This window comes from Silene latifolia, chromosome 1, assembly GCF_048544455.1.
Source record: "Silene latifolia isolate original U9 population chromosome 1, ASM4854445v1, whole genome shotgun sequence".
Classification (NCBI taxonomy): domain Eukaryota; kingdom Viridiplantae; phylum Streptophyta; class Magnoliopsida; order Caryophyllales; family Caryophyllaceae; genus Silene; species Silene latifolia.
The window spans coordinates 164,174,732-164,199,934 of record NC_133526.1 but is presented as its reverse complement, the minus strand read 5'-3'; the positions used below and the strand labels follow the sequence as shown (position 1 = coordinate 164,199,934).

Genomic DNA, 25,203 nt, shown 5'->3' with positions numbered 1-25,203 from the left:
TAATCCTAATCCTCTTCCAAATTTTCGGCACATCTATAATATGGATCCCATATTATTTTTGTCAATTGTCAATATGTCACATGTCATATGTGACATAAATTTGATATGTATTTTTTTAACATATTAAAAATCAACGTATTAATAAAAATACGTCATATACAAAATCGACTTAGTAATTTCATAATTACTTGTGCCAAAATATTTTACCATTTATAAATCACAACGGATTGTATTTATAATAATTAATTCAAATTTAATTGTTACATTAAACAATTATTTCATCCGAGTAATGATACAATTCAATTACTCAGACCGTATCTCATTTAATCACATTTCAATTTGATACGTAAATTTTACTTCCAAAATCGTCCGTCAATTTTTCAAGTAATTTAATTAACTCGTAACATTATACGATTAATTAAATGATCAATTAAGAGTATTGCCCTATAGGTATGACCTAGGGGTCAACTGATCACCACCGTCACACGATGTAATAATGTCAAACTCTAGTCCGCCAATCATTACCGATATATGTTGACCGGTTGAGTAACAATATTACTTCCCAATTGTATTCTTAAAATGAGATTTAATAATGATATTTAAATCATGTGATCGCACTATTGTTGAGGACACATTTCCCAACAATCTCCCACTTGTCCTCGACAAGTGTGCGTCACCAATTCTCTTGTCCTATTACTATCTCCCACTCAATGCAAGGTGTCTTTCGGTCGTACTTGCAAGTGATCATATCGAGAGTGGTTTCCTCGATCCGGAGAATAAGCGATTGACCAGGACTTATCTATCATAGATACTTTCCGAGCGTGGCCACGCATTTCGATTCATTACTCCTCGAGTGGCCCCGAGATATTGTTTTAACCACGACAGGGGGTGGACAATTCCTATCGCACTCATTCCCTTCGACTAGCCACAGCCATCATAACCCAAAATATGCCCATTTGACCCCATTTACGAAGGTCGTAGTAACACAAATCAAAGTTAATCTGAAACTGTGCCATCTTAGGTGAATAGTCTTTAGTCAAAAGAATCGACTCATTAGAATACTATAGCAGCTCTCGCCACGACCAGGCTATATAAATTTGCCAGAACTCTATAAGCGGTCATAAGGCCCGACAAGGTGTTCCTAACATCTGCCTATGTGATCGACTAGTCATCTCACATGACTGTATGGCACTTGAACTTGCCATCAATCGCATCACACTCTAGTCACTTCGAGACGTCACCTCATACAAGTGACTATGGGCGAATACAATGCTAATCCGTGTTCACTTTAACGGGGTTCAACGTTGTCTCTACAACCCGTTTGGATGTAACAAAGTATAAAGGAGTTTTTAAAGAAAAACTCGAACGACAAATGCGATTATCACATATGAATAGTCAATGCCTGATTACTATTTCATATTCTATAATCTAATTTGATCTTGCATGTAGTTGTTAATTTCAATTCAATTGAAATGACATGACTCATCATGTTTAGCCTTTGAGAAGACTTTGGTTAGTAGGTTTTATCAATTTCTTGTACCTTACTCAACCTTACTACATACTTGTTTTCCTTTGTAATGTATACATTTGCATTATAAAACTTTCTGAGTACGTGTCGAGATCCAATCAAGACATAGGCCTTCTAGCCTAAGAATAGCTCCCACTGTTTTCACAGTGTGTGGGACTCTTACTCATGCTCATCTCATGATTGCAAGTGTACTCGATTTCCGTTGTAAATATTTCTCATTGTTCTTTATTGCCTAGAACGATTCTAGACAATCTACTTCTTAATTAACATTGCCACAATGGTATCTTAACCATCCTGATGTGTTTTGATTATGGTTTTGTCGGAAACCATGCGCAATCTCAATTGTCAATTGTCACTTGTGTAACACCCTTACACAAAATTGCATCATAAACACTTTGCTTTACTTCCTTAATGCTTCTGCAAACACTTAAGGGTAATCTTTATATACTAGGTAAAGATTACTTAAATTCGATTTTGAAAACAGTTCATCATACTCAAAGTGTATGAAGTGTTATACATCATTACTTATTTAATTGATCCGGCAGCGGAAGCAAATGGAATCAATCAAATATGTTCAATTTAATTGAACTAGTCATGAATCTTATCAACATAAGACTTCTTACTAACGCTGATATCATGTGGATTTATCTTCATAAATCCGGATATTTAAGATGTATTATAATACTCCAAAAGTCTTAAATCATTCTCAATGATCAATATGTCATCCACATATCGGACTAATTAAAACTTCCGTAACTCCCACTAAAATCCATGTATAAACACAACTTCTCGACTTATCGAGAAACATTTTATAACATGATCAAATCATTGATTCCAACTCATTGATGTCCTACTTACGATTCTCTCTTAAGTTTCACACAATCTTAGGATTGCAAGAATCTACAAAACTCAAGACATGTATTGAATACATTCCTTCTTTTGAAGAAGCGGGTTTTAGATTCACTTGCTACGTATTTCATAATAATGAAACACAATCCCTAAGAAGATCCAAATAGACTTAAGCATTTCAGCTGGTGCAAAACCCTTTGCAACCAATCAAACCTTGAAATTTCTCTTTATTAGTGCAAAAACCCTTTGTCACTAATCAAGCCCTTTTGTTTCGGATTTTCATGGCTCTAAGCCTTGTATTGAGTTTGTGACTTAAACACTCTTATGTAAGTCATATGTTCATTACTTTCTAGAAGTAATCAACTTGAATCAAACAATTTCTTTTGTAAGTTATAAGCTCTTTACTTTCTTAAAAGTAGCATGAATTCATCATTTTAACAAGTGACGAATTTAACCTCCTAGGTTTTGAAGAAACAACGTCTTACACAAAACGTCTCATGTAGCCAAGAAAGACCAGTTTCTTGCGACATAACATTCTTTGTGGCTCTTGAATAATTTCTCCCACTCTGTCTTCTAGAAATAAACTTGTATTTTAGAAAGACAGCTTCATGAGCCGCAAACCCGTCGTGCTCGTGATAATTGCAAGGGAAAAATGAGCATTTGTTTCTTGTGAAAAACTTACAAACATGGTACCTTTACCATTTCATATCTCATATGTTTTGATTTAGTGGAAAAATAATTTAGACAAAAATGATAAAATCCCCAAAAGGATTCAAGTGACTCAAAGTAACTTGATCGAAGTTCAAACCATATTGAATAGCGTTTGAATTCTTATCCAATCACACATTATTCCATGATGCGTGCTAAGAGAGATTAACTTGTGATACTATATCACATTTCCTTTGGCTTATATCAAAGTCTTCACTTTGATAATCCCATCACGACTAAATCGTGATTCCTAGAACTTTTGAACTTCTTCAAAGATTTCTCTATTTACCTTATTAAGTGAACACACTAGTGTCAACTTAAATCGTTGGTGAAAGAAAATGATCAACCTATTTTGGATCAATGATTTACAACCTCGATCTCCTTTTCAACCAAAAGGCACGAGACATCTTGCTTTGAATACAAGATACGCATATACCATTAACGATCTAATGGTTTCAAGAGTACTTGATAACTCTTTGCGTTCATCATTCCAAAATTTAAGGTTTAATCTTGGGTTACCAATTTGAATCTTACATCATCTACATGATATATCATTCTAGTTTGTTTTAGAATATAATCACCTTGATAATGGGCTAGCCATACATCAAATCGTGGTGTATAGGGTCACAAAAGTGAAAACCCTTTTTGTATCTTAACAAGTTTATATTCTTATTTAGAGTTTATGCACTTAATAGTCACAATTAAGTACAACTTTAAATCCAAAAACTAGATTGAGTACACAATTACTCTATCTCTCGACATTATTGTTGCTAGTCGTCATATTCTAATCATCCTATGTATCAAGTACAATGATGAAAACCTCCACTGGTTTCTAATATTGACGAAGTGGTACTAGCAAAATTTATGTTTAATCAAATAAACATTTAAAGAAGAAGGTCCCATTAGATGTACCACAACTAACTTGTTGATTCTTCAATAATTTGGGGCAGTTTCCTTTCTTGTGTCCAACATTTAAGACAATGGAAACTTTATTGGTCGGGATTGATAGGTTTAGTATCGTCATTCCTCAATGACTTTACTTTCAACATTACCTTGTATCAATTCCATTATTATCTTTACTTCTTGAACCTCGTCCTCATCTTAACGGTTTAAGAGAATGCTCCCACTTATTTCAATGAGTCTTTGCTTTGAGAAGCAAAATTGAATTTCATGAAGATTACTCTTCATTTGTTCGTTTTAGTCTTAAAACTTTCATCGAAGTGGTTGCGTTATTTTGGTCAATTACGAATTCTGAAAATCTAATCACCAAAACAATTTTATCTTTTCAAGGTACTTAATTCATTTAAGTATATGAAAAACAATCCATTGTAAGTAGATGTGTTAGTCAAGAATCAAAAACATGTTTGATAACGAATAACTTTTATCTATACTCTCTACAAGAGATCCTTCCAATGGATAAAACGAGGTTTTTAGAAGAAAAATTCAAATTTTGTCTTTAGTTACGATGTTTTAATGGAGATTTGAATCAAAAATCGAAATGATATCGTATATGAATTGTGGTAAAGAAATAGAACAATATTATAACGGAATAATGGAAAACTTAACATTTATCGTTTTATAAATACTTGAAATAACAAGTATAGCATTTACATAGTGACCTCTACCCAACTATGATAAATGATTCCAAGACCCAAATTCATATTAACTTGGGGCACGGTGTGCCGAAATACCCCTTATCAATATAACTCGGTGGATTAACTCTTTAATCGATTCTACTTTTAGAACTCTTGGTCGATAAAATTACATTAATATTTTATCTCTAGCCCGAAACACATCCGGAAATACGTCGTGAATACTTTCGTTGAGTTCAACCCAAATTTCGAATAAATGTGTCCATAATCCAAACCCAAATCAATTTAGGGCACGGTGTGCCGAAATACCCCTTATTAACATGAATTCGGTGGATAGACATTTATCACCCACATCCCCTACGTAACAAGGTTTGTACCCCGGTGTGGCCGAGTGCACTCCCTCACGAAATAGGTTTTCATGGTTTCTACTATTTGGTAAGGCTATGTCTCAATTGATTGTTTTAGCGAGAGGTCATGTCAAATTATTATCTATCACGTTTTAAGTGAACTAAAGCGGTGAACTACGATAATTTGAATTGACACGGTCGATAAACTCGATAAGATAAAAATTGCAGGTTTTAGTTATGGCGATTTAGCGATGCATGCGACATAAAATAAAATGCAAGCATAAAATAAATAAATCCTAGTATGGCCTTTCCTAAAATAGAAAAACTATTTAACTATTACATATTCGGAAACCAACTCTATTGGTCCCTTGAACTTCGGTTGTGGCACGCATCTCGAGGTAACACCGTCTTTATGTATCGTCATTCTTGAAGAAATCCGTCTTTTGGAACTCCGGAATGAATAAAATTACATAAAATAAAATTACATAATTCCTATTATACATTTGTAACTAAAATAAAATAAATCTATTAAATTAGAAAACGGTGATACGAGATCACAATAAAATTACAACCGAATCGATATTCCCATACATTTCGGGAAATACCAATTAAAATCTAAGGCCATACTAAGTAAAATTACATAATTCAAAATTACATAAATTAAAAATTATGACAATCATAAAGGAAAAATGCAGCATTATAATATGTATGAACATGCTCAATTTAATGCTAAATCGCCTTTTAATTAGCCAATATCGTATATTACTCGGTTTTTACGGATTTGCGTGATTTCAACATTTTATAATCACAAAAATACATAAACTCATATTTATGCATAAGTTAATTACCCTAACCTCTTAGGACTCAAAATATAGTCTTCACTAATAATTTGACCATAATTAACTTTTATTTACAAAATTGTTCATAAATGGACCAAAAATTACAAAAATAAACTATTTAAACTTCAAATAAATCCAAAAATTTCAAATAAATTCAAAATTCAAAATTTAAATTCATGAACATTCTGGAAAATTTCCATGACACTCATAATGTTCAAAAACCTTAGGTTAAAAATTTCGAAAATTTACCGGAAAAACAATGTTGCGGTTTATCGATTTTTAATAAAATAATCATAAAAACATGGAAAAATTATTTTCATTAACTTTTCAATTTTAGATCTAAAAACGATAATAAAATGCAACATTAGACGTTTTTCCTAAGTCATAGATTATGTTTTATTAATTTTCCACTAATAATGTCACTATTTATGCTATTTTTCTTCAAAAATCCATAAATCATGCAAAAAGACTTCTTTATAGCCATTTATTTTACACACATCTTGTAAAATTGCATGTGACAACATATTAATTTTCTATGACCAGATTCGAAATTTAACTCATATTAACCTATTTTTCACTTAAATCCGAATTTAATAATGAAAAAATCATTTTTCGAGCATAACAAGTCCAAAAATTATGAAAATTTACAGGTTATCTCAAAATAATATATGTGACAACATATCCAGAAACCAAGTGAAAATTCGAAGTATAGCTAATTTTAGACCAAAAATGACATTTTTACTCATAAAATCACATTTAAATGCCATTATTGTAAAATATGAACAATAAAAATCCGAAAAATTAACCAAAATATCCTAAAACACTTTAGGACCAGAAATATTAACATGCATGTAATAATTTCGTGATATATCATAATAACACAAATTTTACAAGTTTTATTTGTTATTCATATAACTCGGAAAAACTTTTAACCAATTTGCATGCATACAACCGTGGCTCATGATACCGATTGATGGAAATGTAGATTCATATATATACTAACATACTCATATATGTCGAAATTAATTTGTCATAAAATTAACAAAGGTCTTATGCATGCAAACTAATAAACAATATAAGGAAGAAAAATCATGTCCTTACATTGTTGATTTGGGTTTAAAGGGCACAAGAGAGATCACCTTTCTCTCTTGTTCTTGAGCTTATCCTTATGGAAGAACAAAGATCTAAGTATAAGATCTCTCCCCAAGCTTTATACCCAAGGCTTAACTCTTAATCTAATTAATATTATTTGAGCTAGTATAATATTAATCTAATGAAAAATTGAACCAAAAATTATTTGGTTTATACTCTCTAAAACCGGTTAGAGGAGAGGGATTTTAGAGGTTTTATCTTTCTAAAATATTTTGAAGTAATAATGAATGAAACTCTCTACAATCTTGCATGTAGTGTATCACCAAAAATAAAAGACAAAACTCTTTCTCTTTTCTTTTTAGTGAACCGTGAAAGAGGAGAGGAGAGGGGAAGAGAAAGACCCAATACATGCATTAGTTTGCCTTCACAAGGTGAATAGGGTTGCATGCCTACTCTCCTATTTTAATCATTATGTTTACCACTAATTGCAAACACAATATTAATCCTAATCCTCTTCCAAATTTTCGGCACATCTATAATATGGATCCCATATTATTTTTGTCAATTGTCAATATGTCACATGTCATATGTGACATAAATTTGATATGTATTTTTTTAACATATTAAAAATCAACGTATTAATAAAAATACGTCATATACAAAATCGACTTAGTAATTTCATAATTACTTGTGCCAAAATATTTTACCATTTATAAATCACAACGGATTGTATTTATAATAATTAATTCAAATTTAATTGTTACATTAAACAATTATTTCATCCGAGTAATGATACAATTCAATTACTCAGACCGTATCTCATTTAATCACATTTCAATTTGATACGTAAATTTTACTTCCAAAATCGTCCGTCAATTTTTCAAGTAATTTAATTAACTCGTAACACTATACGATTAATTAAATGATCAATTAAGAGTATTGCACTATAGGTATGACCTAGGGGTCAATGATCACCACCGTCACACACAAGTAATGTCAAACTCTAGTCACCAATCATTACCGATATATGTTGACCGATTTGTGAACAATATTACTTCCCAATTGTATTCTTAAAATGAGATTTAATAATGATATTTAAATCATGTGATCGCACTATTGTTGAGGACACATTTCCCAACACACAGCCCATAAACGGACCGCAACCATCACCCATAACCACCCTGCTCAACATTTCCCCCAGGCTGCCAAATAGCCACCAACCAGCCCCACAAACATCCTGCTATGGTTGATCAAACAGCCTGCAATCAGTCCCCAAAACCCCGAGTAAAACATCCCAAAGCATCCCCACACAGTCCATGGAACAACCTCAAAACAACCTGCACAAAGTGACTCAAAACAGTCCAGTAAAGCTACTTAACACCGCGCCAAAACAGCCATGAAGTACCCGCAAGGCTGAGTCAAAACAGTCCCAATTTCCGTCCTAAGACAGTCCCAAAACAGCATAATTTTGTGCCTAAGAGCAACACTACACATACCCTATTCTCATCCCAAAGCAGTCCGTATAAACACCAAATTTCATACCCAAAACAGTCCCAGAGACAACACTAATACCTGCTGAAAACGACGCCCATACCGAGTCCAAACATCCACCAAACACGCCACTAAAGCCGACCTAAAACTAACCCACATATCAGGCCGCCCAACACCTTCCATCGACTGAAAAACAGAACACGAGACGACCCCAAAACGACTACTGAGACGGAAACGAGCATGAATGAAACACAAATGACAACCATTTAATTCGTTCAACTATACTCGAGAATTATCGGGTAAAATGATTCACTGAAACAGTATAAACTAGCCCATTTCAACAACCATTCGAGACGGGAAACATCATACAAATGCCAAACAATATAAAGATTTAAACTTTAATAAACAAGAACATTTAAAAGGACACAAAAGACAGAAATTTCGACGATTGTCGAGTAACCTATCACCGTTACCTGTTTTTGATCTCTTAAAGTCCAAGGAATCGCCCTAGGATGATACGAAACCCAAAAACAGAAGAAATTAACCCAAAATCCGAATCCTTTGTAAGGCGGCCGAATCGAAATAGGACGAAAGCTTGGCTCTTTTTTTTACATATAAAGAAGGAGGACGAGGAAAGGAAGCTATTGGTGTAAAACTTATCAAATTTGGTTGAGAATGGGGGCGGGATCTGAGGTTGGAGGTGACGAAAATGGTGGGTGTTGTGGTTCCCTGGTTGTTGTCTATTGTTGTTGCTGATAGATCGAAAGAGGAAAGGAAGAAATGAAAGGGGAAAGTGACGGGGGTATGGGACGGGTATAACAATTACGATAATAATAATAATAATAATAATAATAATAATAATAATAATAATAATAATAATAATAATAATAATAATAATAATAATAATAATAATAATAATAATAATAATAATAATAATAATAATAATAATAATAATAATAATAATAATAATAATAATAATAATAATAATAATAATAATAATAATAATAATAATAATAATAATAATAATAATAATATTTAAGTTAGTTGTGTTGTCGGAATCGGGTTGGTTCGAAAAGAAGTAGCTTTATAAGAGAAATGCGACGATCTTTGCTAGACGGTAACATAAGACGGAAATATCATTATTATTTTCACCTATTATTAATATCCGACTAAAATACGTGTTTTTATATAAATTAAGCTTTAGAATATTCTTTTTATAAAATTTGTGCTTAAAAAGAATTAATTAAATTAAATAATTTAAAAATATAAAATAAATTAATTAAACGGTTAGATAAATTTTAATTGTCAAAATGAGAAATTTGCGGGTGTTACATTGACCACCTACCACCTAATAAGAAGAATTATGAGAGTCTAAGTGTGACTGATGTGCTTAATGGGGTTTTATTTCTATCTGAAGCATAAATGGTCAGGGAAATGCAACAAGAACAGCCTGTTCTTATCTTGTTGTCCAAGGAAATTCATGAGGATGTGGAGCATCAACTGCCAGCAGAGGTTAGGCCATTACTGGAACAATACCAGGATGTCTTCCCTGCTGAATTACCTAGTGCATTGCCTTCACTAAGAGGTATTGAGCACCAGATTGACCTTGTGCCAGGATCTGCATACAAGTGTGATCCTGATGCTACAGAAGCAAATTGATGAGCTGATGAACAAGGGGTTTGTGAGAGAATCCCTGAGTCCCTGTGCTGTCCCAGCACTGTTGGTACCTAAGAAGGATGGCACTTGGAGGATGCATATTGACAGTAGAGCTATCAACAACATTACAGTCAAGTATAGGTTCCCTATACCTAGATTGGATGACATGCTGGATGAGTTAAGTGGTGCCAGGATCTTTTCTAAGATTGACTTTAGAGCTATCATTAAGTGAGAATCAGAGAAGGAGATGAATGGAAGACTGCCTTCAAAACTAAGCAAGGGCTCTATGCGTGGCTGGTTATGCCATTTGGGTTATCAAATGCCACTAGCACTTTTATGAGATTGATTACAGAAGTGTTGAGGCCTTGCTTGGGGAGATTTGATGTGGAGTACTTTGATGACATCCTCATCTACAGCAAGTCCACAGGAGAGCACCCGAACCACCTTGAGAGTGTATTCCAAATCCTGAGAGGCAGCAAATTGTTTGGAAAATTAGAGAAATGTACCTTCTTGGCTTCTGAGATTAAGTTCCTAGGATACATCATCTCTGAGAGGGGAATTTATGTGGATCAGGATAAGATTGATGCCATTAAATCTTGGCCAATCTCTAAGAGCATCACTGAAGTAAGAGGCTTTCATGGTCTTGCTTCCTTTTACAGAAGATTTATCAAAAACTTCAGTGCTGTTGCTGCCCCAATCACAGAGTGTATGAAGAAAGGAGAGTACAAATGGACTGAGAATGCTCAACAAGCATTCAACTTGATCAAAAAAATGCTGTGTGAGGCGCTTGTTCTGAGACTACCTGATTTCAACTGTTTGTTTCAGGTAGAATGTGATGCCAGTGGAGTTGGCATAGGAGCTGTATTGATTCAGGAAAGAAAGATTGTGGCCTACTTTAGTGAGAAGATAAGTGGAGCCAAGCTGAGCTACTCCACTTATGACAAAGAGTTCTATGCAATTGTCAGGGCTCTTATGTATTGGAGCCATTACCTGAAACCAAAACCTTTTGTGCTGCACTCAGATCATGAGGCTTTGAAGTATATCAATGGCCAGCACAAGTTGAATCACAAGCATGCCAAATGGGTTGAGTTCCTGCAATCCTTTACATTCTCAAGCAATTACAAAGAGGGGAAGCAAAACATTGTTGCTGATGCACTGTCTAGGAGATATTCATTGCTGACAGTAATGGAATAGAAAGTTCTTGGGTTTGAGTTCATGAAAGAACTGTACAAAGATGATCCTGATTTTTATGAGGACTGGTTGGCTCAGGCAGAGGGGACTAAGATCCAAGGAACCAAATTCTTACATCAGAATGGTTTCCTGTTCCATGGAAACAAGCTATGTGTTCTCAGAGGCTCATATAGGGATCTGTTGATCAAAGAAGTTCACTCTAGTGGGTTAGGAGGTCATTTGGGAGTTCAAAAGACTCTGGATATCTTGTAGGAGCAGTTCCATTGGCCAAAAATGATGGGAGATGTCCAGGTGATACTCAAGAGATGCTCCATCTGCCAGCAAGCCAAGAGTTAGTTTCAGGCAGACCCCTACACTTCATTGCAGTGCCAAACAAACCCTGGGAGGATGTGAGCATGGACTTCATAGTGGCATTGCCAATAACTCAGAGAGGACATGATTCGGTAATGGTTGTTGTTGATAGGTTCAGTAAGATGGCCCATTTCATAGCATGTAAGAAAACTAAGGCTGCTGTGAGTGTTGCTGAACTTTATTTCAGTCATATTGTCAAGCTACATGGAGTTCCAAAGACCATAATGTCAGTTAGAGATGTTAAATTCATGAGTTATTTTTGGAAGACACTATGGAAGTTCCTCAATACCAGATTGTTGTTCAGCACCTCCCACCACCCACAGATAGATGGCCAAACTGAGGTCACTAACAAAACCCTGGGAAGGATATTGAGGTGCATTGTTAGAAAGTCTTTGAAGGACTGGGACTTGAAACTGCCACAAGCTGAGTTTGCTTTCAAAAGAGCTCCTTCATCTGCAACTGGTCACAGTCCATTTGAAGTGGTTTATGGGATCAATCCTCTAATGCCCTTAGATCTTTAAAGGTACCTAAGGAAGAAATGAACTATGATGCTAAGAAGAGGGTGGAACAGATGCTAAAGCTCCATGAAAATGTCAAGAGACAAATTGAGAAGGCCAATGACAGGTACAAGAAACGGGCCAAGAGTCCCAAACAGAAGAAAGAATTCATATCAGGTGACCTTGTATGGATCCAATTAAGGAAGGAAAGGTTCCCTGCCAAGAGAAAGAATAAGCTGATGCCTAGGGCAGAGGGTCCTTTGAAGTCATTGAGAAAATTGGTCCAAATGCTTACAAGATAGACCTTCCTGGTGAGTATGGGGTGCATGAAACATTCAATATAGGAGACCTGAGTCCTTACTATGGTGAGTCTGATGATGAAGAGGGACCGGGCTTGAGGTCAAGCCCTTTTCAAGAAGAGGACGCTGCAGCAGGAGCTGGATCAGAGGCTCCCAATCCTGACCAAGCCACAGACCAGGTCCAAGCAACACCCACTGCACCACCAGAGATGCATGTCAAGAGGTTCACAAGAGCAAGCTTTCAGCTGCCACTATGGCCAGCTGAAAGGAGTCTCAATTAGAAGTCTAAGCAAGGGTCCCTAAGCATCCACACATGTCATCCTAAAATGCAATGTTATTCAGCAGAAATTTCAGCAACAGGAAAGCAAAGCAGTCACATTTGGAGTTAAAGCATAAAGCAACATTTCCTTATTTGGTGAGGCATTTGTGAGGCTCCTTGAAAAGAGTTGCTGTAACATTTCCATAACGCCTGCCATAAGGTAACAACAAGAAGCCTTGACTTCAGCTAGCCACCAAATGAACTGCAAACTGTGCACAAGAAGACAAATGACAGTGACAGCCTGCAACAATGCTTTATTTTCAGTCAATTTTACCCATTTGCTTTTATTTTCACATCTCCACTTTATTTACCAGTTGGTAAGATAATTTATGATGTTTGTACTCATCTTAGATTAAATCTGGACCATTGGATACTAGGGTTTCAAATCGTAATGCAAAGACAAGGCCTATATAAGGACCTGTGTCTCATCTGTTTGAAGCAGATTATTTTTGAATGAAAATTAGCCTTGAGAGTTCTCTCATTTCTTTCAAACTTGAGTTAAGTTGTAGTTTGGAACCCTGCCCTGATAATTAACCTGTGATCTCTGTGGTTAATTGATCAAAGTCGGTTTGGCACCTTTAAATTGAACATGTGCCTGTTTGTGGTTCAGTTTGATTGTGTTGAGCAAAGTTCAAGCTTTAATCATGTGTTCACTGTGGATTTGAGTCTGAAATTTGTTAATTCAATATCTTAAGTTTCTTGTGAATCATCTGTGGGAATTTAAGGTCTTGACTATATCTTTTCTTTACATAAAATAAGTCCTACACTCAGTTGAGTCATTTGTCTACAATTCTCAGGATTCAGGTTGTTTCAGTTGAGATTAAAAATACTTAGAATCCTTCAAAATTAATGAAAATTGGTACAGTTTTAGATTATTACTAAATCTTAATCCTCACAAAAATTCAGAATTTTACAAGGTCATTTGGCATTTTTAAAGTGTCCGGCCACCCAGACTGCATTCTTGCCTGTTCCTAGGCTTTATACTGCACAACTCCTCCATAATGGAGGAGTTTAATTACCTAGCCCCTCTAGGTGATTGGAAACTCCTGTATCAATTCAATTCCCGGATGTCAATCAAATGAGTTTTGGGCAATTCACGTGAATTGGCCAATTCATGTGTTTTGTAAAATCATGGGAAATTAACTCCCGTATGACAACCAAACGAGGCCTTACTCTTGACAAATTCTAACTAATGAAGTAAGTGGCTCCACTGTTAATTTAATCCATTAATTTGGTTCCACTAATTGGCAAAAATCTTGCTAAAAAATCCCTCTCGGTGTTAATTCTTAAAAAATCTTTCTGACTAATCCGATTCGATTAAAAATTTTATTATCTTAAAAATAAAAAAATATAGAGATTTAATTTGTTAAATTTTTTAAATTAATTTCTAAATTTTTTTTGCAAATCAACTTCCTAAAAAATATCAGGCATCTAAAATATCTTTTATATAACTCTCATGTAGGCCAATTTTCATAAAAAAACACAAAAAAGGAATTCTCAACTATTATAAGTGATTCAGAATTCGTCTTAATACAATACTTTATAATAGTAGATTTATTAAATGTAAAAATGTTTAATAGTAATATATTAATTACAACTTTTTCTAACACAGCCCTTTACAAATATCGTACTGTAGTATGGGATCTATACTAGTTAATAAAGTAAGAAAAATGCATATAAAGAACAAGCAAACAGTACAAAAGTGATGTAATTGCAGAAATGATAAATAAGTTGTTCAGTTATTGAATTGGTAGGTTTACAAATAGCTAGACTAGAAATGAAATGACTTTTCTTGGATGGTCACCTGATTCCTTAGCCAAATGGTGATAAAGTTCAGAGCAAAAGATTAAGGCAAATAAAGGGATTTTTCATTCATAATCCATCTTCATTACATCATGGTATTTATAATACTAAATTATTTGAAGAATAAGGAAATGCTTAAGGATAAAATAGTAATAATGCAACTAAATTAGCTGTGACTAATTTGTCCTATTTGCTTGGCTATGTGCTAATGCTTGTTTTTTTGTTTTTTTTTGTTTTTTTTTTTTTGACAACAATAAACTTTGATAAATAAAATAGTTCAAACTACATAGGTTAACTTAAAGTATAAACAAAGGAACAGAACAAAACCTAAAACTACTTGATACCCAAGTAACACAAGAAACAGTACAAGTAGTTTCAAGCGAAGAAACAAGACGACTCTTTTTGAACGGTGGATGGTAATGGGCGTCGAACTCGATAAAGTGGACTTCCTTCCACTTCATTCTCATAATGGCAATTGTACTTCGGTTGTACCTGCAACAAGAAACTGACAACATAGACCTTTTCTTTGTAGTGGCAGTTGCGTGACCCTTGCAACCTTTAGTGAGGGAACGATCCTTGGGAACTGTGACAGCAGCAAACTCGAACTGGACTGATGAGATCTTATTAGGATAGGAAGAGTCGGAATTAAGACGAGTCTTTTTATCAACTTGTACGCCAATCTCCTTCTTAACCAATGCATCATTTTTATGCTGGTCAACATTACTAACATGAGAAAAGCTCTCCCGTGGAGGAGAGGATGGAGTTGGGAACTTCATCTGTCCCATGAATGACGTCATGGGGGAGTTCCCGTCTGGATAGTTTTAGAGATGAGGGGACGAACCCTCATAAAAGACATAGACCTTGGGTGGTAGAAACCCAAATTCGTGCCATGTAGCAAATTTTCGTAATCTTGAGATGATAAATGAAGTGTGTTATGAGATCGCTTCTGGTTGGTGAAGCTGAATTGAGGAGATTTTGTGGTAGGAGAAGAGGAAGAATTACAGACCTGTGTATCATTCCAGGCTTCATCAGTCACGTTGCCACTATCAGAATCCATGGGCTCATCTGGTGAACTAGAAATTTCACAAACAGCAGGAGACGTAGCTGAATACGATAAGGTCTTCTTGCCAGTCGCTTCAACTTCAGAACAGAGCGACGATGCATTAGCTACAGACTTGGTTATCTTTTCGGCCACTTCAGCAAATTGAGGTTGGAGAGAAGAGACTAATTCCTGACTATGAGGAGAAGAAACAAATAGCTTTCCTGCCCGAGCATCGCAGCAGCTAAGGAGTCAACAACAACTCGCTTACCATTTTTGTTTATCACTAAAGACTGCTTGGTCGGAGTGTATTTTTCGGTTACTTGTCGCTAGGAGTACCTAGACCAAAACATAATTTATAACTTCACAAACTACTCTACAATTAGTAAAGAGGCAAGTAAAGGTCGGATCCCAAGGGACGGGAATTGAGATGAGATTTCTATTGCAACTACTGATGTCTCAAGGGGTGTCACAATTGGGGTTTGATGTAGAAGATCACTAAACTAAATAGCAATGAAAGTAAACAAGCAAGATGAATTAAAAGTGATGTAAACAATTGATAAAAAGCACTAGGGTGTCATGGGGTCATAGGGGATTCATGGGAATTGATCATACAAATATATTCTCAAGTTATAAGCAAGCAATTATTGTTGTGATGGATCGAGTTTGTTTATATCTTACAATACTAGGAAAGTTTGGGTCCTGGAGCCGAATCGATTAGATTGTACAACACCTACAAGTCGACTTAATCTTCCCTACTCAACAACATGCATGGTCTAATGAGACTCGAGTTGGTTTATGTCTTACAAGTCTCATTGAAAAGATAGGTGATGGGTAAAAAATGCAAGGATTCATAGGCTCGCATTTCATCAAACATAACATGTGCATGAGTTGAGATCATAACAAGCAAACAAATAAACCATGAAAGCATATTAATTTAAGCATGAATCATTCCCCATGTTGGTTTCCCCTAATTACCCATTAACCCCAGCTAAGGAAACTACTCACTCATTATCATGTTGAACATGCTAGCAAGGTTGTCAATCATACCAACAAAGTGAAACATGATGAATAAATGAAAGTAATTAGCAATGATTAAAAAGGGATTAAGAGAATTATACCTACTAATGATTCCAATAATAAAGCAAAGAATAAAAGAAGTACTTGAAGCTTGATTGGAAGGTTGTCAATCTCCCAATAATAACCCAAATAATCTTCAATTACCCAAAACAAAGGATGAACAAGAGAGAGATTTAGGAAATAAAACTTATATTAAAACTTGATTAAATGTTGATTCCAAGATTAAAGAGAGATTTGATTGATATTAACTACTCTAAAGATTGCTAAGAAGAACATGCTCTTCTAATTAGACTAATGGGGTATTTATCGTGGGGATTAGGTGGATGAATTAGGGTTAACTAAGGGCTTAAATGACGATTAAGTCCCTTGTTGAGGAAACGCCGGTCTTTTTGGAAAGACTCCGGTCTCTAGGGAGACTCCAGTCTCTAGAAGAAGATGTGCATCCTTCCTTGAAGCTTGAAGAAGACGAAATGGGTCTGCCTGGGAATCCGGGCATCTTTAGCACGGGACGGGCGGATTTGGTGGTCTCTGCCCGGGCGTCTTGGGAGTGAAGACGGGCGTCTTCTGGAGATTTTTCCCGGGCGTCTTGGGGTTGAAGACGCTTGGATTGTAGGGTGAAGACGGGCGTCTTCTAGACAATCCGCACGGATTGTCAGGCAGTCTTGTTTCTTCTTCTTTTCTTCCTTTTTCTTCATAAAATCCTTGGGGATTTCCTCGGGGATGCAAGGATCTTTTCTCATCATTGCCCATCTACTATAGTATGTACAAAGGCCTTCTAATCTTGTCTCTCCTTGATGCTTGGTCATTGAATTCAATCAATTTAGCCTCATTTTGCCATGAAAATGCAAGGTTTGCACTCCTCTCCTACCAAGGGATCAAAACCTCAAAGAATATGCAAAACAAAGAACTAAAGACAATAAATGACCCAAATATGCACTAAAAAGCATGGGAACAAGGCTAATTCGGGGACTAAATGTGCTCTAATTATGGTCACATCAAATATCCCCAAACCGAACCTTTGCTCGTCCCGAGTAAAGAGGTGACAAAGACTAGGACCATTATTTAAACTAACCTAATAACATAGCCGATATGAGACAATTAGCGGGTCTCACTCCGCCCCTTCAACTCACAACAAGACAACCATGAGGTAGGATGCCTTCTTACAAGGCAAGGTGGGTCTTGCCAAAATGGCGACACATCCAAACATTAAGCACACAAAATCAAATAATGGATGCATCTACAAAAGAATAGCCACTTTCCTCATCTAAGTGGCTGGAATTATCTACAAGGGAAGCAATTCAAGGGTACACACTCCTTCATAGATGCAATTTCTTCAAACTACTAAGCCTAGAAGGATACCAATAAATCACCTCCAAATTGTGTCAAGCTAGGGTACCTTTGGCCTCAATCGTTAAATGCTTTTGTCAAGAATAGACTCCCTATGGTGTTAGAAACACTCGAGGATCGCGGAATTCCCCCTCTTGCCTAGACAAGAAGAAGGGTCGTCCCCTCTCTACCATGCACAAAAATGGATACGATGGATAAAGGGATCGATAGATATTTGAGTTTCACTTTGGGAGTTTGCTTTTGTTTTTGTTTTCCCCCCAATTTCTTGTGGCATATAACATTTGAGAACACTTTCTTGCCATTTCTTTTTGATTTTTGGCATTTTAACACTTGACAACTTTCAACTTTTCTTTGCATTTCTTTTGAACATTTTCAATGTCACCCCATATGTAGTGAGGGTGGCTTATATTTGAAGCTTTAAGAGTTCTATTTTTGCTCCTCTTTTCATTTGATGCATTTTATTTTTGCAAACTTTCTTTCACTTTTCATTTCATTGAACTCAAATTGATTTCTTTTTGTGCCCATTCCCTTTGATGAAAAAAAAATGTGGTAGAACATGGATGATGGATGGATGCATGGTTTCAAGGGTCACCTTGGAATAAACGGTAGCCAAGGAGTTATCACACCACAAGGTACTCTTGACTAGGCCTTAATCCATGGGTCAAAGGATACTAGCATGACACATCCTAGGGTGATTTACAAGTATTCTAACAAGCAAAGTCTTAAGAAGAAAAAGCATCTACTAGGGCCTATATACACTTGTCAAGCTTCCCAAGTAGACGGTTTCGCAAAATTTTTCTAACATGCAAACTACATGCCATGATGCAAGTAGCATATAATCATCCTAATGCAAATGATTCTACCAACTAATATGACATATAAACTAAATGCAAGTCCTAAGTTCACATTGTTATACCGCATCAATCAAAATAAAGCCACATAGTCATTAACATAAAGAGGAAAAAGGAGATTGGAAAGATCATACCATGCGGTCTTCAATATCCTCATGTCTCGGATGTGGCGTAGTCGATCAATGTGAACAAGGATAAAACAAATACAATATATACAACAATATATAAATGACTACACTACAAAGGAAATGAACTTGTTTTTGGTTTTTCAATTTTTTCAAATTTTTATGGTTTTTCAAATTTTTTGATTTTTTTGAATTTTTGAATAAAAGTTAAGTTAGAATTCCCCATCCCCACACTAATATGGGCATTGTCCTCAATGGCCAAAATGATGGGAAATCATGCAAGCATGATGCATGAATTCTACTCTAAATGCAAGCTACACTAATCTACACTACATGATGCATGGGTTTTTGTTTATGACAGAGAGCGTAATTTAGATTACCTCCCGTTGCGTATGCATGTACTTCCCCAAATCGAGTTAGACATTATTTCTAATGTCCTAAAGTTGGGGTAGTTCATGCACACAAGATGCAATGCATGAAACTAAATTTGTCATTTTGGATTTTCAAAAGTGGGAACAATGAAATAAGAACACCTCAATGGGGCCGAGGTGTTAGTCCTCTATGTTGCTAGGACTCTCCAACCATGATCAAGATAAAGTAAATAAAACAAAGAAAAAAGTAGGCAAACCTCAAGAGGGTAGGAGCCTCCAAAGCTTGCTAGTCTTCCACCATATCATCATTATCATCGTCTTCCTCAATAGAAGTGGACTCATCACCACTTCCCTCTTCACTTTCTTGCTCACTTTCTTCATCATCCTCTTCTTCTTCTTCATTAGCCTCTTCATCAATGCTATCAACAACCTCATCACCGACAACCTCATCGTCACCCGGAATCTCACCCCTAGATGCACTCGGAAAGAAGACTTCCCTATCCGCCCAATTAGGCAAAGGACATGAAGGATCAAGTAGTCCTTGCCTAGCTAAATGAAGGATGGGTGGATATTGGGCTAAGTAAGCATCTTCCCGATCCTTAAAAGCTTGTTTGTGCATCTCTTGCATAAGTAGAGTCATATAGTCATTGCTTGCTTTAACATCTTCGGGTTTGAACTCTTGGTACTTGAATGGATAGGGTGGTGTGACAATGGAAGAGGAGGGCATTTCAATTTCACCCCTTTGTTGTCGGATGATGTATTCGGCTTCTTTTGAGAGGGGAAGAAGGTAGTTGGTCCGATGGACACTCAAACGGCAAATCTTGGAAGGCAAAGTAAAAGATCTAGCCTCATTGGTGAGCCACCCATACTTGGTGTCTAGAGGATTATGGGTAACCCACTTGTACTTGTTAATCATAGCATCCATGTCAATGAGATGACCCCCCTTTTTCGCCACATACTTTCTATCCTTGTTGAAATTCGGATCAAAGTACTTAGCCAAAAGATTGACTAGACCTCCATTTACAATAACGATGGTGCCTTGCTTTCCACAATCAACATTTAGCCATCTTTCCACCAAAAGCCTTAGAGAATTGTAAGGCTTGGTGAATTCCCTTCCAATATTTAAGGCCGACTCAAGAAGAACACAATCGAGCTTGGTAAAGTGGTTGGTGTCTTTTCTTGCAATGATGGTATTCCCGATGACCTTATGCCACACTCTAATGCCCGGTTGGTGGACTAATAGAGCGCGACTAGCATGATAGTTCTCAAATTTCCTCCCGGAAATCGCCTCCCAAAGAGGAGCGGGGTCATACTTTCCGGGATTCTTGAAATAACTAGGTGAGTCACTAAGACCCAACGCTTTACCCAATTCCTCAAAGGTGATGCGCCTATTCACATTAGCAAGGCGGAACTCGATGTTTTCTCTAGTCTCTACCTTAGTAACTTTCAAAGAACTCAATAATTCTAAGGTAAGGGAGGGGTATGTCAATTCTCTTGTAGCAAACAATTTTCCCAACCCCATGGCTTCAAAGAAGGCTTTCGTTTGTTCAAGGACACCCAATTTGTTCAGGGCATCTTCACATATGAATTTGGTGGATAGAAAGGATTTTCTAGCATACTTGGCAAATGTATCCCTATGGGAGTTAGAAATGAAAATTACCTCTGGATAGTTCGAAAGTTGAGCAATTTCCGGAGTTGTTGATGTTGTTGCTTCCAAGGGAGGTTGTTGTTGTTGCACTTCCAAGTTTGAACTAGCTACCACCATAGCCAATGAGGCTTTCTTTGCTTGAAGACTCTTTTGTCTTGTTGAGAGTGCCTTTGCCTTAGGTGCCTTTGCTGCTCCTTTTATCCTTGCCATTGTTGATTGAACCAAGAAAAGAGTGAAAATCTTCAATTTCCAAGTATACCCAAATCGATTTTAAGGTGAAAGGCTTTGCCTTTATAATTTCAAAAATCGACTCAAAGGTTGAAGATTTTGTGCTTGGTTTGATTTTTGTTGAAAGAGGAGTGATTAATTGTTGTTAAAAGGAAGTTTTGATTTGATTTTGTTGAATGTGGTTGAGGAAATCTTGTTTTGGTAATGGAGAGGATGAGGGTTTTGAGTTTTGGGGTTTATGGGTAGTGTTTTGAATGAAGGAATGAATAAATGATTGGGGGATGGGGTATTTAAAATACCCGAAAAATTTAAAATAGCAGGGGAAGACGGGCGTCTTTCCTTCGGGACGCTCGGATTCTGCCTGTTTTGGCTTCAGGAATCTCGCCTAAAGACCGGCGTCTTTCAGCAAAGACGCTCGGATTTATCAATTGCGGGACAGGCGTCTTCTGCTGAAGACGGGCGGATTCTCTTCCAGTGAGTTTTCTTGTTTTTCCCAGCCAAAAAGACGGGCGTCTTTCTTTTCAGGACGGGCGGATTTCTGAAGACGGGCGTCTTCACTACCAGGACGCTCGGATTTATCAACAGTCCCAAAATTTTAAATTCTCAGCTCAGATGGACGGGCGGATTTTGACAAAGACGCCCGGATTGCCTGAAGAAGGGCGGATTCTCACGAAGACGCTCGGATTCTCCCTGTTTTACCCGGATTCAGTTCCATCCGTGTACTTGCATATCCCTTGTCATTTTCCATTCTTCAAATCCCGTGTTCATCATTGTAGGGGCACTACTAAGGCATGAATAGCCTAGGCAATTGCTATCCCCACACTAAGCTAAAGCACTACACATCAATTAACATCATTAGTCCCTCCCTCACTTCTCTCAAAAAATGATAATTATCTTGATCAAAGCATAAAAATCCAAAAATGACAAAAATGCAATGTAAGAATTAAAATGCGAGTTAGGGAGTTAGAAATATTTACAAATGGTGGTTTAGGGAGGACACCACCAAACTCTCATCCTTAGTGAGATGTCATGGGGGCATGTCCAAGGTGTTGTTGATGTTGCTCAACACCTTGAAGAAGTAATCAAAAGCTTGTTCATTATCATGATAAAGATCTTCAATAGACCTTTTCCCTTGTTGTCGGTCTTGATCGATTGCATTACCAATATAGGGATTGAAAATCCCTTCAAACTCGTCGTCCCAAAGACCACAAACTTCATCTACTTGATCACTAACGATATCTTGAGTTGACGGAGACAACTCTCCCATTTTCTTGTCTTGGCCAATGAGGCCATCCTCTTCATTGCTTGACTTTGGTGAGCTTTTCAAGCTCTCTTTGTTACAATTCACTTTCTCTTTGAATGGAGCATCTTCAATTTTCTTCTTCCATTGGAGTTCCGACTTCTTCCTATCATCCTTCCGGCTATAATGATCAACCATAAAGCATGGTTCATGCAAACGAGGAGCTCTCATGGTCTTGTCAAGATTGAAAGTTATGCTCTCATCTCCCACTTCTAGAGTGAGCTCTCCATGCTTCACATCAATCACCGCACCCGCGGTGTGTAAGAAAGGTCTTCCTAGAATGATTGGAATGTTGGAGTCTTCTTCCATGTCAACAATGACAAAGTCCACCGGGATGAAAAATTTCCCAACTCTTACGGGAACATCTTCCCATATCCCTAATGGTGTCTTCGTCGATCTATCGGCCATTTAGAGTGTGATATTGGTGCATTTAAGCTCTCCCATCCCCAACCTTTTACTCACCGAGTACGGCATAACACTCACACTAGCCCCTAGATCACATAAGGCTTTGTTGATCGTGGTGTCGCCAATGGTACACGGTATTGAGAAGCTTCCCGGATCTTTGAGTTTTGGAGGTGAACTCCCTTGAACTATTGCGCTACTCACCTTAGTGAAGGAGATAGTCTCAAGCTTTCGGATCGACTTCTTCTTTGTGAGGATGTCTTTCATGTATTTTGCATAGGCCGGCACGTGATTGATTAATTCCGTGAAAGGAATTGAGACTTCCAAATTCTTCACAATTTCCATAAATTTTCCAAGTTGGTCATCAAATTTGGGCTTGCCTTGACGACTCGGAAAAGGAAGTCTAATCACAATGGGCTCCTTCTCCTTGACCTTATCTTCATTTTTCTTTGAAATTTCTTCTTTTAATGGTTCTCCATTCTTGGAGTTTTGCACAATTTCTTCTTTGTCACTAGCTTCCACAACTTCATCCTCAACTTGCTTCGTCGGTGCTTCATACCTTGTACCACTCCTCAAGTGAATGGCACTAACCGTTTCATGTCTTGGGGGATTACTTTGAGGTGGTAATTGCCCCTTTTGTCTTTGTGAGCTTGAAGATGCTAGTTGAGTTAATTGGGTTTCCAACATTTTGGTGTGAGCTAGAATGTTGTTGATGGTGGTTTCCTTTTCTTGACTATCCTTTTGCATTTGAGTGAAAAACTCTTATTGATTCTTTTGCATTTGGAGGACCGCTTTTTGGAAATCAAAACCTTGGTCATTTTGTTGATTGTATGGAGTTTGATTTTGGTAACCTTGGTTTTGGTTGTAAAAGGGTCTTTGATTTTGGTTTCTCATGGGAGGTGGGGTGTATGTTGGTTGAGGGTTTTGAACCTTTTGGTTTTTGTATGAGAGATTTGGATGGAATTTGGTGTTTTCATTGTAATAGTTTGAATAAGGGGTACCACTCTTGTATGCTTGGAAAGCATTCACTTGTTCATTTGTTCCCCTACATTCACTTTGGTCATGTCCCAAAGTTCCACAATTCTCACATATCCCACTTGGGATTGATGAAGATGCCGTCATGGCATTAACATGATGCTTTGGTGATTTTGAGGCTTCTTCAAGTCTAGTCATAGCTTTTTCAAACTTCAAATTGATGGTATCAATGTGAGCACTAAGTTGAGCACCCAATTGAGTAACGGAGTCCACTTCATGCTTTCCTCCTCTAGTAGCCTTGCGAGGTCTACTATATTGTGAGTTATGGACCGCCATTTCCTCAATTTTGTTCCAAGTTTGATTGTCATCAACTTCGGTGAACATTCCATTTGATCCCATGTTGAGAATGTTCCTTGAATCTTCATAAAGACCGTTCCAAAATTGTTGTACCAAGAACCACTCGCTAAGTCCATGGTGAGGACATGAGCGACAAATTCCCTTGAATCGCTCCCAAGCTTAATACAAAGATTCCTCATCCCTTTGCTTAAAGCCCGTGATTTGAGCTCTTAGCATGTTAGTCTTTTCCGGTGGATAGAACTTTTTGTAGAAAGCTAGAGCCAACTTCTTCCAAGAATCAATTCCGAGAGAAGCCTTATCAAGGCCTTTCAACCATTGTTTTGCGGTGCCAATTAGAGAAAAAGGAAATAAGACCCATCGAATTTGGTCTTGAGTTACACCGGTTTGAGAAATCGCATCACAATAGTCACAAAAAGTCTCCATATGAGAATGAGGGTCTTCACTGGCATCCCCCCAAATTGGCTTCTTTCGACTAATTGGATAAATGCGGATTTGGCAATAAAGTTTCCGGTTAGATGTTGTGGTGTGGGAGTACCATTGGGTAGGTTCTCCTCGGTGGGTACGGAATGTGATGAAAACTTAGGCATTGTGGGTTGATTTTGTGTTGGATTTTGTGTTGGGTTCTCCTCACCTTCTCTTGCAAAAGGGTTGATGAACTCAATAGTATTTGGTTGAATATCTACAACCTCACCAATACCTCTCAAAGTTCTCCTAGCAAGACTTCTATTGGTTGTCAAAGTTCTTTCAATTTCGTGATCAAAGGGTAACAAGTCACCTTGTGACCTTCTAGACATGCAAAATATCAAACAACTCGAAAACAATTAGAACAAACCTTGATGAGTTTTACTTCCCCAAGGCAAAGAAAGACACAACTAATAACAATATAAGAAAATCTAAATCAAGTTAACACCGTCCCCG

At 36.9% G+C, this 25,203-nt stretch overlaps 1 non-coding gene across 1 annotated transcript; it reads left to right on the top strand.

Moving 5' to 3' along the window:
- The first annotated feature begins 24,394 nt into the window (after window positions 1–24,394).
- LOC141618986 (small nucleolar RNA R71) lies at window positions 24,395–24,501 on the top strand. Its single transcript, XR_012531557.1, has one exon. It is a non-coding gene; the product is annotated as a small nucleolar RNA R71 (small nucleolar RNA).
- The last annotated feature ends 702 nt before the right edge of the window (window positions 24,502–25,203 follow it).